Here is a 14,220-nt window from a genome sequence, read left to right as displayed (position 1 = left end):
GCCATGAAATAGACCCTTAGCATCAAGCATGAAACCTTGATTATTCCGGGCCCATCACATTCCCAGTGCCATTTTCTATGACATCTTCCTCCCCTCTTTCTAACTCCAGCCACGCCACGCTGCACAGAACAGAATCCTGATTTTCAGCACGCACTTTCACTCGCCTTTTCATATGCCTTATCTTCCGCTGAACATGTGTTCCCCCTCTTCCTTCTCCTTTGTCCTATTTGATTGTCAAGAATCATTTCTAACGTGACTTCTACAAAGTCTTTCTGGATTCCTCCAGGTATAATCTACAACGTCTTTCACTTTTAAGTAATCTTTAAATAAAAATTTTTCATTTAAAAAATTAGTGTGTTTTTATTATAGAAAATTTAAAGAATATATTGCGTTTTCATAGTGAGTTTTATTTCCTTTATTTTTATGTAGCTTTGTTCATCCTGGACTTACCATTTTTGTTGTTAATATGCATTCTTTATTAATATCTTTTTATGTTATATATTATTCCCTAGTAAATTTGTTGTTCAGTTTACTCAAATATGCTCTTTGACGCCACGGGATTCTTGGCAGTGAAACAGATGGCATGCTCAAACTGAGTAATCTGAGGAGAATTTGTTAATAAAGGGACTATTTATAAATAGGAGGATAGGGTGTCAGTGATAGGGTTGTATCCTTGAATTAGAAACAGTGGGGAGATGCATCACTATTCTTAGGCTTCAAGGGGCAAAAGTATGAATTACTGAACCCCAGAGATATTGACTATATGGATATCTACTGACAAGCTCTGTCACATTTATTCAAGAGTCACAGCCACCTGAGGTCATCTGCAGGGAAGGGACAGGAAGAATAACTACCCCTACTTCATTCTTTTCCCCTTCTCTGATTTCCCATCAAGACACACCATTGGCAAAGCCCATCCCTAAGCCAGAAGGTAGTGGAGCCATAGCCAGAGTCCAGAAAGGCTGGTCCCTTAGGGCAGACAGCACAGTGAAGTGGGACAAACAAAAAATACCTGGCATACCCCTAGGATGGGATGTGGGTTGTTTACAGTTTTTGACCATTTTAATAATAAACATAGTTGCACAAATCTTTATTCAAATTCTCGAATATCTAAGATTCTTTCCTTAGGAAAAGTTTCCAACGTGAAGTTACAGGTCAAATGTTAGATACATTCTCAAGGCTCTGACACTTCCTGCCAAATAGCTTTACTTTTCTAAAGGACCCAGAAAAATAAGAGTTAAACGACTTGATGAAAAGCTTTGTCCAGTTACGATCCCAACCCTGGAAATGATTGTGTCCTTGGAAATGGCATCTTAAGGCTCCCAGCAGGAAAAGGAAAGCAGAGTTAAGCTGGGTAATTGTAGCCTGTAAGGCAAGTTTTATGGAGGGGAATAAGTGATGGTGTGGTCCCTTGGGCTTATAACAGTGGGGAGCCTTTAGCACCCTTGGCTTGAAGGGTCAAGAAGAGGCAGTATTTCAAAGAACACAAACACACCAAGGGCATGGGGGAGCTCTATAAAGAGGGCCTCCAGATAGGAAGAAAGGAGCCAATCAGTGAACCAGCAGGGACAAAGCAGGGCAAATAAATGCCTTGGTATCAATTTCTTCCTCCCTCCAAACTGCTGCCTGTGCCCCAGATGGGCCAAACCTCATGGAAGCCAGAGATAAAGTAACCCTTTAATACAATCTATGCTGGCCAGCTGCCTGGGACATAAAGAGGGTAGAGAAGAGAATTGGATGAATAAATGGAAAATATCCAACACATTTAGCTTTAAAGAAGATCAAATGGCCAAGGGAAAGGAGATTGGCTTTATTAAGATAGCCATAATCTATCTTGGCAAAATTAGCAAAAGAAACATGAAGAATGCTCCTTATTCCAAATTTCACATCTTTGCCTAATTATTAAGTGCTTGTATCACTGCTAGCTAAGGTCCCTTTCCTCTCATATATACCTGTAATTGTTTGCTTGGATTTCCCAGATCTTCTTGATTGACTATGAAACACTTTCAGAATCAAATGTGAAGACATGTTTTGTTTGGCCCTTATACTATCTGCCCATAGAGTGGTTTAAAAAACTGTTGAATTTTTTGCCAAATATTTTAAAATCAGGAGATTTCATAAAATCCTATTTTCAGCTTCTCTTCAACAATCAGAATATTGGACATACCAGGGCTTACATTTCTGCAAGGCAGTGAGCTGGAGCTGCATATCTACTGCCACCTAAGAAGGAGTCCAGGCTCTCCAGTTTTCCACAGTCCTCACCACTCCCTGTTGTATTCTTAAGAGTCAGTTACCATTTTTCACTGTGGTCATGTTATTGCTTTTCATATACTTAGGCTGGGTTTGCTCATGTATGTGACGTGACGTGCCAGAGTCCTGTAGACATTTAAGTTTGTGATCCCTGCACTAGTGGCTCATGGACAAAGCAGGCAGTGCCCAGCCTTCGATTCTTTATTTACTTAGGCTCAACTGAACATTTAATATCAATTCAGCGAAATTACATTATAGCCAATGGGATGGGGCATAAGTAAAATTACTGACAATCTTTTCACAGTTCCTTTTACCAAATATTGATTGCCTGTTACCTGTTCTGTGTTCTGGCCCTCACCACTTTACATTGTGTCTCTTCTCTCTGTGTTTTATTCAGCCTGCAGGAAGTGGTCTAGAATTATAGCAGCTTCTTTTCTGTTAAAACAGATTTACTCTTATGAAATTAAACCCTACCCCGTTGGTTTCAGGTCCTGAAACTAAATAATTATGTGGGTCTCCATCATGGACACTGAAGACAGTATTAGAGACATGCTCAAGGGAAGATATACATACAACTGGGCAATATCAGGTTTTGTTATTTACATAAAATGTTTAGTAAGGCATTAGGGCTAGCACCTTTAAGAAACTATTTATAAATATTCTTTAGAGTATTAGAAAGTTTAAAAGATGATCTGAGTTTGAAGAACTCAAAGGCCCATTTTAAGTATTTTACTCAGATAGCAAACAAAATGTCTCTAGAGAAGGGAGAGAAATAACAAGGCATAATTGCCATACGACCTTCCTTCAGAAGGACACCAGAGCTTGAAAAATCATTCCAAAAACCTTACTCTGTTTTGGTTTTCTCTTATCTACTTTAGGCCCTAGGACAGAAGATTCAAGGACGTATTAGAATACACATACTGTTGATGTTTTGAGGAAGTTGAAAAGTAATTTTTGCTAACTGGGAACCAGATTCTTAAGACTAAGCAGGATTCAAAGAGATAAAGGTCTTGGTAGGATGTATTAGATTAAGTGAGTGATTAAAGCCTTTTAAACATAACACAAGAAGGTCTCTGAAGGCTTGGTCGTCCTGAGACGTAAGAGGTCCTGGAGCAGCTGAGTGAACAGGGTCAGGAAAATTAGGGATGGTACCAGATGGGGGTGAGGTGGATGTGGGGGCCACGTCTGGCGTGAGTGAAAAGTTTAAGGACTAAAATTAAAAGTAAAAGTAAGATTTTTAATAAGATGAATAAGGTCTGAGGATCTAATGTAAAACATGGTGACTAGTTGATAACACTGTATTGTATCACTGAAATTTGCTAAGAGAGTAGAACTTAAATGTTCTCACCAAAAAAATAAAAATAAATAAAAGAAAGATAAATATGTGAGGAGATGGATGTATTAATTAACTAGATGGGGGGAATCCTTTCACAGTGTATACCTATAGCATATCACCATGAAGTATACTTTAAATATCTTATAATTTTATATGTTAATTATACCTCAGTAAAGCTGAAATTAAAAAAGTAAGAGTTTTAACTACATGCAATATTTATCTTAGGCTTTTATCTTTGTACATTTACACTGAATTAGGTCATTAGTGAACTAATTTATATCCTTATTCTATTAATAACTTAACCATATAGAGCTCTGGTGTGTACCCATCTTTCTCTTAGGTGCTAGGATACAATAATGAATAAGACATAGTCTCTATGTACCAGAACTTCATGATATACTGAGGGAGACAGTCATTTTAAAAATAAGTGCAATACAGGATTATATGAGCAATAATAGCAATATGTGTGGAACATGTAGGGTAGTATAGGGAAGTGAGAAGTTTACTCCATCTGGAAATCAGGAAAGACTCTACATGAGAGAAACTTGGGCAAGGTTTTGAAGAATGAATAAGGAATAGACACTGGAATAATGAAGAGAAGGGAACAGAATGTGCAAAGGCCCAGAGGTGTTAAGTTTTGTAGTGGGTTCCAGTTTGACGGTGGAAGAAAGTAGCCAATCATGAGGCTAGAGAGATGTGTAGAAATAGACCATGGAGGACCCTGTCGGCCAAGGAGCTTAGACTTTCTCCTGCAAATGGTGAGGAGTCATTGAGAAGTTCCAAGCAGGCAGATGATTTGGTTAGATTGGCATTTGGATACATCACTCTGGTGTTAGTGTGGAGAATGAATTCAAGAGTGTGAGATTGAAGCAGGCTTAGGTGAGAGGTGAAAATGACCTGGGCCAAGAAAGTGACATTTGATGATAGAGAAGGGGATAAAAGATTCAAGAGATATTTAGGGGGTAAAAAGAGATATTTAGGATATATTTGGTGATTAATTAAGGAATATAAGAGGAAAACTAATGTATACTGGGGGAGATAATTTAGAAATGGCCTGTAGGAATTTCAGATGGAGATATCCAGAAGGCAGTTGGAAATACAGGTTTGAAGGTTGAAAGAGAAGTATGAACTGTTATTGTAGATTTGGGAGTAAAAATATGCTAGATGGCACAGAAAGGCGTGGGCATTCCATAGGGGAATATATAGAAGGATTACAGAATATGGCAAGAAGAGGAATCTGGGAAACATAGTAATTGAAGGCAAAGACAGGATGGTCAATGAGGCAAGAGAACAAGGATGGTAGAGACTCACTGATAGAAACCCAGAAAGCTGAAACATTTTTAAAATGAAGGAGTGTTTAGGAGGTCAAATGCTACAGAAAAGTCAATTATCACAAGCGCTCCAAATTCCGTACTGGATTGGAACCCAGGAGGTCAGTGTTGTCGTTAGGGAGAGCATCCTCTAGGATGCGGTTAGAAGCCAGACTGCAGTACATGAACCAGTTGGAGACATCTTTTGAGATGCTCAGATGAGATGAGGAGGAAAGAGGTCAGAGAGCAACCTGAGAGAGTGAATTCTACTTTTCTTAAAGAATCTTTATATATGCAGTCATATTTAATATTTTTATAAGATCAGTATGGAAACTCTTGTTTAGTATCACAATACAAGCCGTGTCCGTAGGACGGCTTACCTGTCATTACCTGGGGGTAGGAATTAACATTTCAGAGGAAATGTCTAACAGGAAATAAGTAATATGTGTAACACTTGACACAGAAATTCAAAGACTCTAGTGTTTCAAAACATACTTAACTTGATGCCATAAGAAATGAAATCCATGGAAACTGACTTTGCACTACATTAGTTAGAATAACCAGTAAAACATGTTGTATTCACATAGATTGGACACTCTTGATATGAGAAATAGGTCCAGACCTACTTTAGAGGCCAGATTCGTGGAAATTCAGAGCTAGAAGGAACCTGGTACAAAGAATAATTGTTTAATAGTATTTTAGGAATTAAGGCTTTTATAATACAAATGAAAAATTGAATACTGGAGAGGGAAAGTGACTTAAAGTTACTCAACTAATTAATGACAGAGCCAGCATTAATTAGATTTGACAGTTAGGTTTGATTCTCTAAGTACATGTTAGGTGCCAGGGACTACGCTAAGCACTTTCTATTCATTTTATCTATTAATCTTCAAAGGCAATTATGACTCCAGTACTATTAATATTATCATTTTGCAAAAGAGTAAACTGAGTCAGAAGAGATAAAACAACATGCCCAAGATGACTTTATAAATGGTGGAGTTATGATTTAAACCTAGACAATCTGACTTAAGAGGTAATACTCTTAATCATGACCATCTTCTAGCAGATATAGCCTATAATTGTACACATACTCTACAATTAGCACTCAAAACCATTAGAGACATTCGGGTTTTTCTTTTATAGATAGGTAGCATAAGTATGGCATTAAAGATTCCTTCTGGTTTTAGCTCTAATGGGAAAGAGTTAAAAGCAGAAGAGTTACAACTTGATAATTTTGATAAATTTAATTTATTAAATTGGTGTTTTCCTTCGACAAATACACTTTGAAAAGAAAAACATCGTTTTGATTTTTTTTTTTTACCACAAATGTAATATAATAATATGTTCAGAAAAGCTTATTGTCATGATGAAATAACACATTTTTGCCAAGGTAATTATTATGATACTAGGCTATTCACATTTTTCCCTTCTCCACTCAAGTCATTTTTTTTAATGAGCAGACTTTCATCTGCTTAGCGTGTGAGGCAGATGGCAATGTATTTGCCTAACTGGTGGGGTTTTTTGGTGGGGAGGTGAGGGTGGCAAGGCAAGTCCTATTTAGAAGGAGGTGAACTTCAGCAGGATAATATCCTATCAACAACTTTTGTCATCACCTTGAACTATGTAAATCGTATAAATTATTTGACTTAACTTGACATTCAAGCAGTAAAATTCTAAGAATATTGACTGACGTTTTTATATCCTCCTTAGGCAATTAATAGAAAATCTAGTAAATAGAGCTGATTTTATTAGTGAAGAGGTACACACCAGACTGAACCCACTATACCTGAATTGGCTATTCAGCATTTACTAAATGGTGCCGCTTACTGGCTTAACAAGAATTAACTAAGCCTTAGGGTTTGCTTTCACCCCAAATAAGTGCAGAAGAATGAAGTGAGAGTCTGGCACAGGTCCTTTTCTTGCCAGAATATGGCAGGCTAAGTGCAGGGGGGGATGTAGGCCAAAGGCTCTCGGTGGGAGAAGCAGGGAGGGGCACCAACAGAATCACCTGTCAGGATTTTCTGATTTTACTCTCCACACTCCACTAGTTAGGAGCCTCCCCTCGTTAGGCGAGACTTGCCACCTCCACCTCCCCGCCAAAAAACCCCACCAGTTAGGCAAATACAAAGACTCTCTTCTCCCCTAGTTAGGAGTCACAGTCTCCAGGTGAAGGGGCCAATATGTCTGGTTCTCATGCTTAGCTACACAGTAGAATCACCTAAGGTGTTTTTAAAAACTACTGGCATGCAGTATTTTTTGAATCAAAATCTCTAGAGTTGGGGATTGAGCTGGTATTTAAATAGAGTTGGTATTTCAAAAGCAAAAATAAGAATTTGACAAATTATTCTAATTTGTAGGCAGCGTTGAGCACCACAGTCTCACTTGTGTTGTTTGAAAATCCTCACAGATAATCTTGATATTTTAACTCTCCTGCACGTGCCCCCCCACCCCCCTCCCCACCACCCCCCTCCTCCCCTCCTCCCACCACCATTTCCTCAACTCCTGGTTGAGAATTCCAGACCTATAGAACGGTAAAGAGAGTTCATGGGTAAGACTGGAGTACCTCACCGCTAGACCAGATCTAGGTTCAAGCTTCTCAACCTCCACACTAGTTAAGCTTGATAATTCTTTGTTGTTGTGGAGAGGGGCTGTGCTGCACATTGTAGGATGTTTATAAGCATCCCCAGTTTCCACCCACTAGATGCCAATTGCATTTCCTTCCCAGTTGTGACAAACATTAAATGTCTCCAGACATTGCCAAATGTCCCCTGGGAGGCAAAATTGTTCCTGGTTGAGAACCGCAGATCTAGGCAATAAACTAAAGCAGAATTTAGCAAGTGGGTCTGGATAGAATTTGGCTGGATAGAATTATAAATCCTTAAATGCAAACTGGAATGCATAAAGGTTTATTTGGGGCTTTACGTTTCATCTGAAGAAGCCATGGAAGTATTTGGAATTTGTTCTGGTTATCTATTGCTACGTAAAAAACCATTGTAAAACTTAGTGGCTTAAAACAGTGAGAACGTTAATTTTATTCACAAATCTGAAATTTGGCTATGGCTAGGTAAGAGAACTTGTTTTTGCTCTACTAGGGTGGCCCAAAAGCTGGGGGCTAGAATCATCTAGAAACTCACTCACATGCCTGGTGGTTGATGGCTGGCTGTTGACAGGGGCTGCAGCATGAGCTCTGGCTGAAAGACCCACACATGGCCTTGTCGTGTGGCTGCTTGGCCTTCTCATAGCATAGGGGCTGGATTCCAAGGGTAAGCATCCAGGAAACCGGGGAGAAGCTGTATCGCATTTTATGAATTGGTCTTGGAAGTCACGTAACATCACTTCCACTGTAGTCAAAAGTCTGCCCAGACTCAAGGAGAGGGAACATAAATCTCATGTTTTGGTGGAGAGGTGTCAATGTCACCTTATAGGAAGAGCATATAGGATGGTATGTATTGGTCCAGTCATCTTTGGAAAATACAATCTGCCACAAAGTTGGAAAGACAGATCATTTAGGATTGCTCCCCTGGAGTCTACAACAGTGCCATCTAAAGATTGTTCTAAGGACCACCTATATCAATAAGCTGGGCAATGCCTGTTTCAAATGCCAATTTCTAGACCTGTCTCCCAAGGAATCTCGTTTGGTAGGTCAGCTTTAGGCATCTGGTATCTAGTTTTTCAAGAAGTCCTCAAAATAATTCTTATGTGTGTTAAGAATTTTCTTTGTTTATACAGATGTTTTAATCATTTACACATTTCCATTGCACATTTACACATTTTTTTCTGTGAAACAAGGTGGTGATACAGAGAGAGCTTTGAGGAATGTAACTGTTCAGAAGAGCCACTTCAAACATGTCTTTGGGTTTGTAATATGCATGTATTACTTGTCAAAAGACGCTTGGAAAGTAGTGTTGCTGATTGGGGTTTTGTTTCAGTTTCCATGCATGTCAAAATGAAAAGAGGAAAGAGATAACGTTATAGTCCAAGACAAGAAATTTGGAATTCTTTTAGTTTAATTTTTTTTTTTTTTTTTTTTTTTGTGAGGAGATCAGCCCTGAGCTAACATCCGCCAATCCTCCTCCTTTTTTGCTGAGGAAGACGGCCCTGGGCTAACATCGGTGCCTATCTTCCTCCACTTTATATGGGACGCCGCCACAGCATGGCTTACCAAGCAGTGCGTCGGTGCGCGCCCGGAATCCGAACCAGCGAACCCCGGGACGCCGCAGCGGAGCGCGCGCACTTAACCGCTTGCGCCACCGGGCCGGCCCCTTTTAGTTTAATTTTATGGTCAAATTTTATATGTTTTTATGTTACATTTGAAAATTATACTTTAGGCATTACACAAAAAAACATTTATAATGATGTAGTTAAAGTTGTGTCATAAGGAAGGAAGTAGAAACCTAAAATGATAATGTATATGGTGATGTGACTTCCATTTTCAAGGTGCATCATAAAAATTGTAGGAAATAAAATGCTAGTAGAGCTACATTTCCCTGACTTGAATTTTGCTAATCAAGCAAATTCAATGACCTAAAATATACTTTAGAAAACAAGATGTAAAAAAAGCCTCTGTTCAATAAAAATAGAATACAAAAGTTTATACTTGTAGTCTATGTATTATTAACTTGCATGAAAGTCTGATAGCAGGGTTCCCAGCTTACAGCAAAGGAAAAACATCATGTTAGAATGGATCTAAAATAAGGGCTACAGTCTGGCACAACGAGAACTAGGAGCAACTGAGCAATAAAAAATTTATTTCAAAGCAGAGTAGTTTTCAGTTTTTCAGAGTAGGGGAAAGCCACTTTTATATCTCACTATTTTTAAGGGTCCTACTATATTACAGAGGTACAGCAACTATTTTTCATCATGGGGAGACTGAGTTTTTGAAAAACTTAACTTATTTTAAATATTTTCTGTTTAAGAAATCAGGACAACATTTAATAATTTTAGAAAAAATTTCTTATTAAGATTCTAACCAGAATCTTAATCTTCTGGTTAAGATTAAATAAGCTTTGGTGCTTTTAAATTTCCAGTATCCATAAAATTATTTTTTGTAGATTGCCTCATTTGCAGAGGATGTTAGATAATAAGTGTTTCTTTATTGATGTACAAATAGATCATTCTGTTAAGATATTTTCTTAAAATTATATCTTTTACTAAGTTAAATGCTTAAATGTGGCATAAAATCTAATATATTGATCTAAACCTAATATGGAAAACTATGTCAGTATTTCAAAGTTGTATTTATATCAGCAAATGCTAACAAGCTGGGAAGGAATGGCAGAACCAAGGGATCATCGAACCTACCACCAAGTCCCATTGAGTCTAGCTCCAAAATTCATCCCAAGTGTGTTCACTTCTCTTTGCCTCCACTGTCACCGCCTTTGTCCATGTCATCATCATCTCTCCCATCTGTATTTCTGTAATAGACTTCTGTCTTGCTCTTCTCTTGGCTGCCTCCAGTCTCTTCTCCATGCAGCCATCAGATCAAATTACTTTCTTCTCTAATCTGCTGCTGTTGCTTTCCATTCTATTTCAAATAAAACCCAAAGTTCTACCCCTGGCTTTCAAAGCCCTGCATGATTGGATTCCTTCTTACTTCTCCAGCCCCATTTCAGGAAACTCTCCTTTGTTCACTCTGCTCTAGATCCCTTTGGCCTTTGCATAGACAATTCCCTCTGTCTCTTCTCTATATTCTTGGCAGAGCTGGCTCCTTATTTCTCAGGTCTCAGTTTGAATATTGTTTCCTCCAAGAGTCCTTTCTTGATTACCCTACCTAACATAGGTCTGTCTCTTCTCAATATTATTCTCCATCACAGTACAATGAGTTGTTACTTTGTAGTGGATATCATAATGTGTTTCGTTTATTTATTTATTTTCTGTTTCCCTCACAAGCCCCATGAGGGCAAAGACCAGTCTGTTTTATTGAACACTGACAATGGTGAATGCCTGGCACATAGTAGGTGCTTAGTAAATATTTTTTGACTTAATTAATGAATGAATAGTGGTCTCTAAATAAATCAAGGGCTAAACACATGGAACCTATAATGGCAAGTGCACATGCTAATAAAACACGTCTATATGTTTAAGAATAATTTGGGTGACTCATAGATGCTATATTCATATGGATTTTGAAATGAAAAGTTTGTAGATTTTATAACTAACTTTTCACTATCGTGTCATAGATTGCATTGATTCCATTCTCCAAACATGACTTTGTCAGAATCCAAGTATTTGGTTGGAGATATTTGGCTTGATTCAATCAAGTGTTTCTTTGGAGGAGAATAAAGGGAGTGAGAATAGGATATGGAGCAGGGAAATATTAATTCTGATGTCCCATTTACCCTCAAGCATAATCAAGAGATTACACCTGTTATTCATGTTCTCTATGGAATTTGAAGAGTTTGGCATATACATTACATTCAGCAATGGTGCAATAAACATGAGTTTAATTGAATTTACCTTGGAAAACTGGAAATGAGAAACATTTCTCTTTGTTCAGGCTTCTCCTAAATTTACTCCATGCATCCAATTAATAATAATTCTAACACAGATTATGACAAAAGAGAAGCCAATTTCTTACAATGTTGGTAACTGGTACATGCTTCTTGAAGCCAGAGACCAGGACTTAAGTATTTTTCTATTTCCAAGATGGACCTAGAAGAGGGGGTGGTACACAATAAGGACACACTATTTCTTGAATAAATGGAAAATTTTCAGATCACTGAGAGGACCTAGTTTAAATTGCTTTTGTGTACCAAACCGATTGAGAAGTGGATATACTGCACATACAGGCTGCTCGTGCAAATACACAAAAGTGAAAAAACGTAGTGAGATAAGTCTCTTTACCCTATAGTTATGTAGAAACATGTGATGATACAGGCAATAGTTTTTTTATAAAAGGAATGCACAGTAGGTCTTATGTAAAATAAAACAAGAAAGAAACCTTTAGGTGGCGACCAAGAGCTGTGATTATGAATTCCTTAGTCTGCTTTTATGAGAATTTATGATCTTGTTTAAAAGTGGTCATGTTAAACAGGCTATTTAAACCACAATAACTCAGTACAAAGCAAATACAAGAAACAAAATTAGGCCTAGAAAGAAATGGATTTGAGTGTTAATATCATTAAACAATCAATCAAATCTTAATTTTGATTAAACGAGTATTCTGATTATGAATATTAGTTAGGAAACCAGATCTGAGAATATAATTGTATTGCTCTTGAGTCATGGTATTAATTCCTCTTGGCAGTTAAATAATTGTTTTAATCTTGAAAGAAATCATCTTTAAACAAAATGGTAGCATTTTAAGAACTCGGAGACTGTAATAAAGATGTCAAAACTGTCCAGATGCTCATTGTGCAATTGGAAACTCCACTCAAAATTGACACAAGGCCTCTGAAAAAAATGTCAATGATCTAACTCATTCTTACAACATCTTCGAGAAGCTGTGGCTTCTCAGAATACTAATGTGTTCTTTTTCTCTTCTTTCATTGCTTTCTCAAAAAAAGGGAAAAGATGAAATATTTTTTAAACAGCATCATGATTTTGTGATAATATGTACTAGTTTTTCCTCCCTGCTTGTTGTTCTTTTCAACAATATGCATTAATCTACTAAAAGAAGAAACAATTTTATTTTTAAATTAAAAAAATTTTTTTTTTTTGTGAGGAGAACTAGCCCTGAGCTGACATCCGATGCCAGTCCTCCCCTTTTTTCCTTGAGGAAGATTGGCCCTGGGCTAACATCCGTGCCCATCTTCCTCTACTTCATATGGGACGCCGCCACAGCATGGCTTAACAAGCGGTGAGTCAGTGCGCCTCTGGGATCCGAACCTGTGAACCCCGGGCTGCCGAAGCGGAGCGCCCGCACTTAACCACTGCACCACCATGCCGGCCCCAAGAAGAAACAATTTTAAACATCACTAGTAGATATTGCTTTATAGTAATAAGTTTTTCCATTAATGAATAATTCTATTAGCATTTAGATTCATAATGTGCACCTTTGACAACGTTTTTGGCAACATAGACTAAATTTAGGTATTTGCTTCCAATTAATCAGGACTTCTTTGATAAAGTGTCTCTAGTTCAATTCTTGTCCACTTAAATAGCACACATTTAACATCAACTGTATGCACACCCAGAATCATGGAGGAGAGAAAATATATAAAGACAAACTTGGTGCACATGGAGTTGACAAGCTTTCTAGATGCAATAAGAGAACAGAAACAAATTAAAATACTATAGCAAAAACCACACATTATAGTTGAGTAATCAAAAAGAAGAGAAGGAAAAGTGTGAGTTGATATTAATAAAGAAAACTTCATAGAGAAGAAAAGTAAACTGGTGGTTTCCCAGTACATTATGGGGAAAGTAAACATTTTAATTCCTAAGACACTCTATTTCAATTACTTAATGTTAATATTCCAAAATTATACTGTAGTAATATAGATGTAATAGTAGCATTGAACAGTTCCTTTTCTAAATATTTTCCACTGCATTAGTCAATGAGATGGTGACGTCCCCTCTTAAAGAACCATTTAGTATGTTGCTGGATTACATGGCAAGCTACACAAGGAGAATTACCCAGAAATTACTTCAATCCCCTAGCAATTTGCAGTGTAAAATTTTCTAGGAGTAAAGTTAGGCTAAAAATCTAGAAAGTTGTACCTAAAGGATTTATGCGGTAGAAATATAATATTTTCTATGTCACCATGAATATCTTCAAAATGACATTCCTGAAGCTAGGAATTAGGAAAGCTGGCTCTAACTCAGACTCTGATGGTATATATGGTGATAAAATTGTGGTCAGGATGCATCATTTCTCTGGAAGCATCTTCCTTCTCTGTAACATGAAAGAGGAGCACCAGATGATCTCTAAGTTTCCTCCTAACTCTAAAATGTTATATTTTGGGAATTTTAGAGAGTAAAACCAAACTTAATCCAATATTATCAAAGTAGAGAATTTTGTCCATCTGATGAGTAAAAGCATGGTATAATTTCAGTGAGAACTGCAACTGTAACCAGGACCCCACACATGGGTCAAGAATGGCCCCCTAGCATTGTGCAATACTCAACTTGCCTGACTGTATGTGTCGGCTCTATAATTATATCAATAATAAAGAAAAGAAGATATGGAAAATTCCTCTGTACTAAGAATTTTATGTAATAGTGGTTTACTTTCCAAGTCATAGTCTCTTTTTAGAAGCTGGAGTCTTTAAGCAAGATAAAAAGTGTTAAATGCAAAAGCGATAAACTGAGGTAAACAGAAAGGGCAGATAACTATGGTGGGTGAAAATGATTGACCAAGGCTTTTAGTGCTATAAAACCAGT

This window comes from Diceros bicornis, chromosome 3 (assembly GCF_020826845.1).
Source record: "Diceros bicornis minor isolate mBicDic1 chromosome 3, mDicBic1.mat.cur, whole genome shotgun sequence".
Classification (NCBI taxonomy): domain Eukaryota; kingdom Metazoa; phylum Chordata; class Mammalia; order Perissodactyla; family Rhinocerotidae; genus Diceros; species Diceros bicornis.
The sequence above is the reverse complement of the archived record's forward strand: the minus strand, read 5'-3'. Positions refer to the sequence as shown.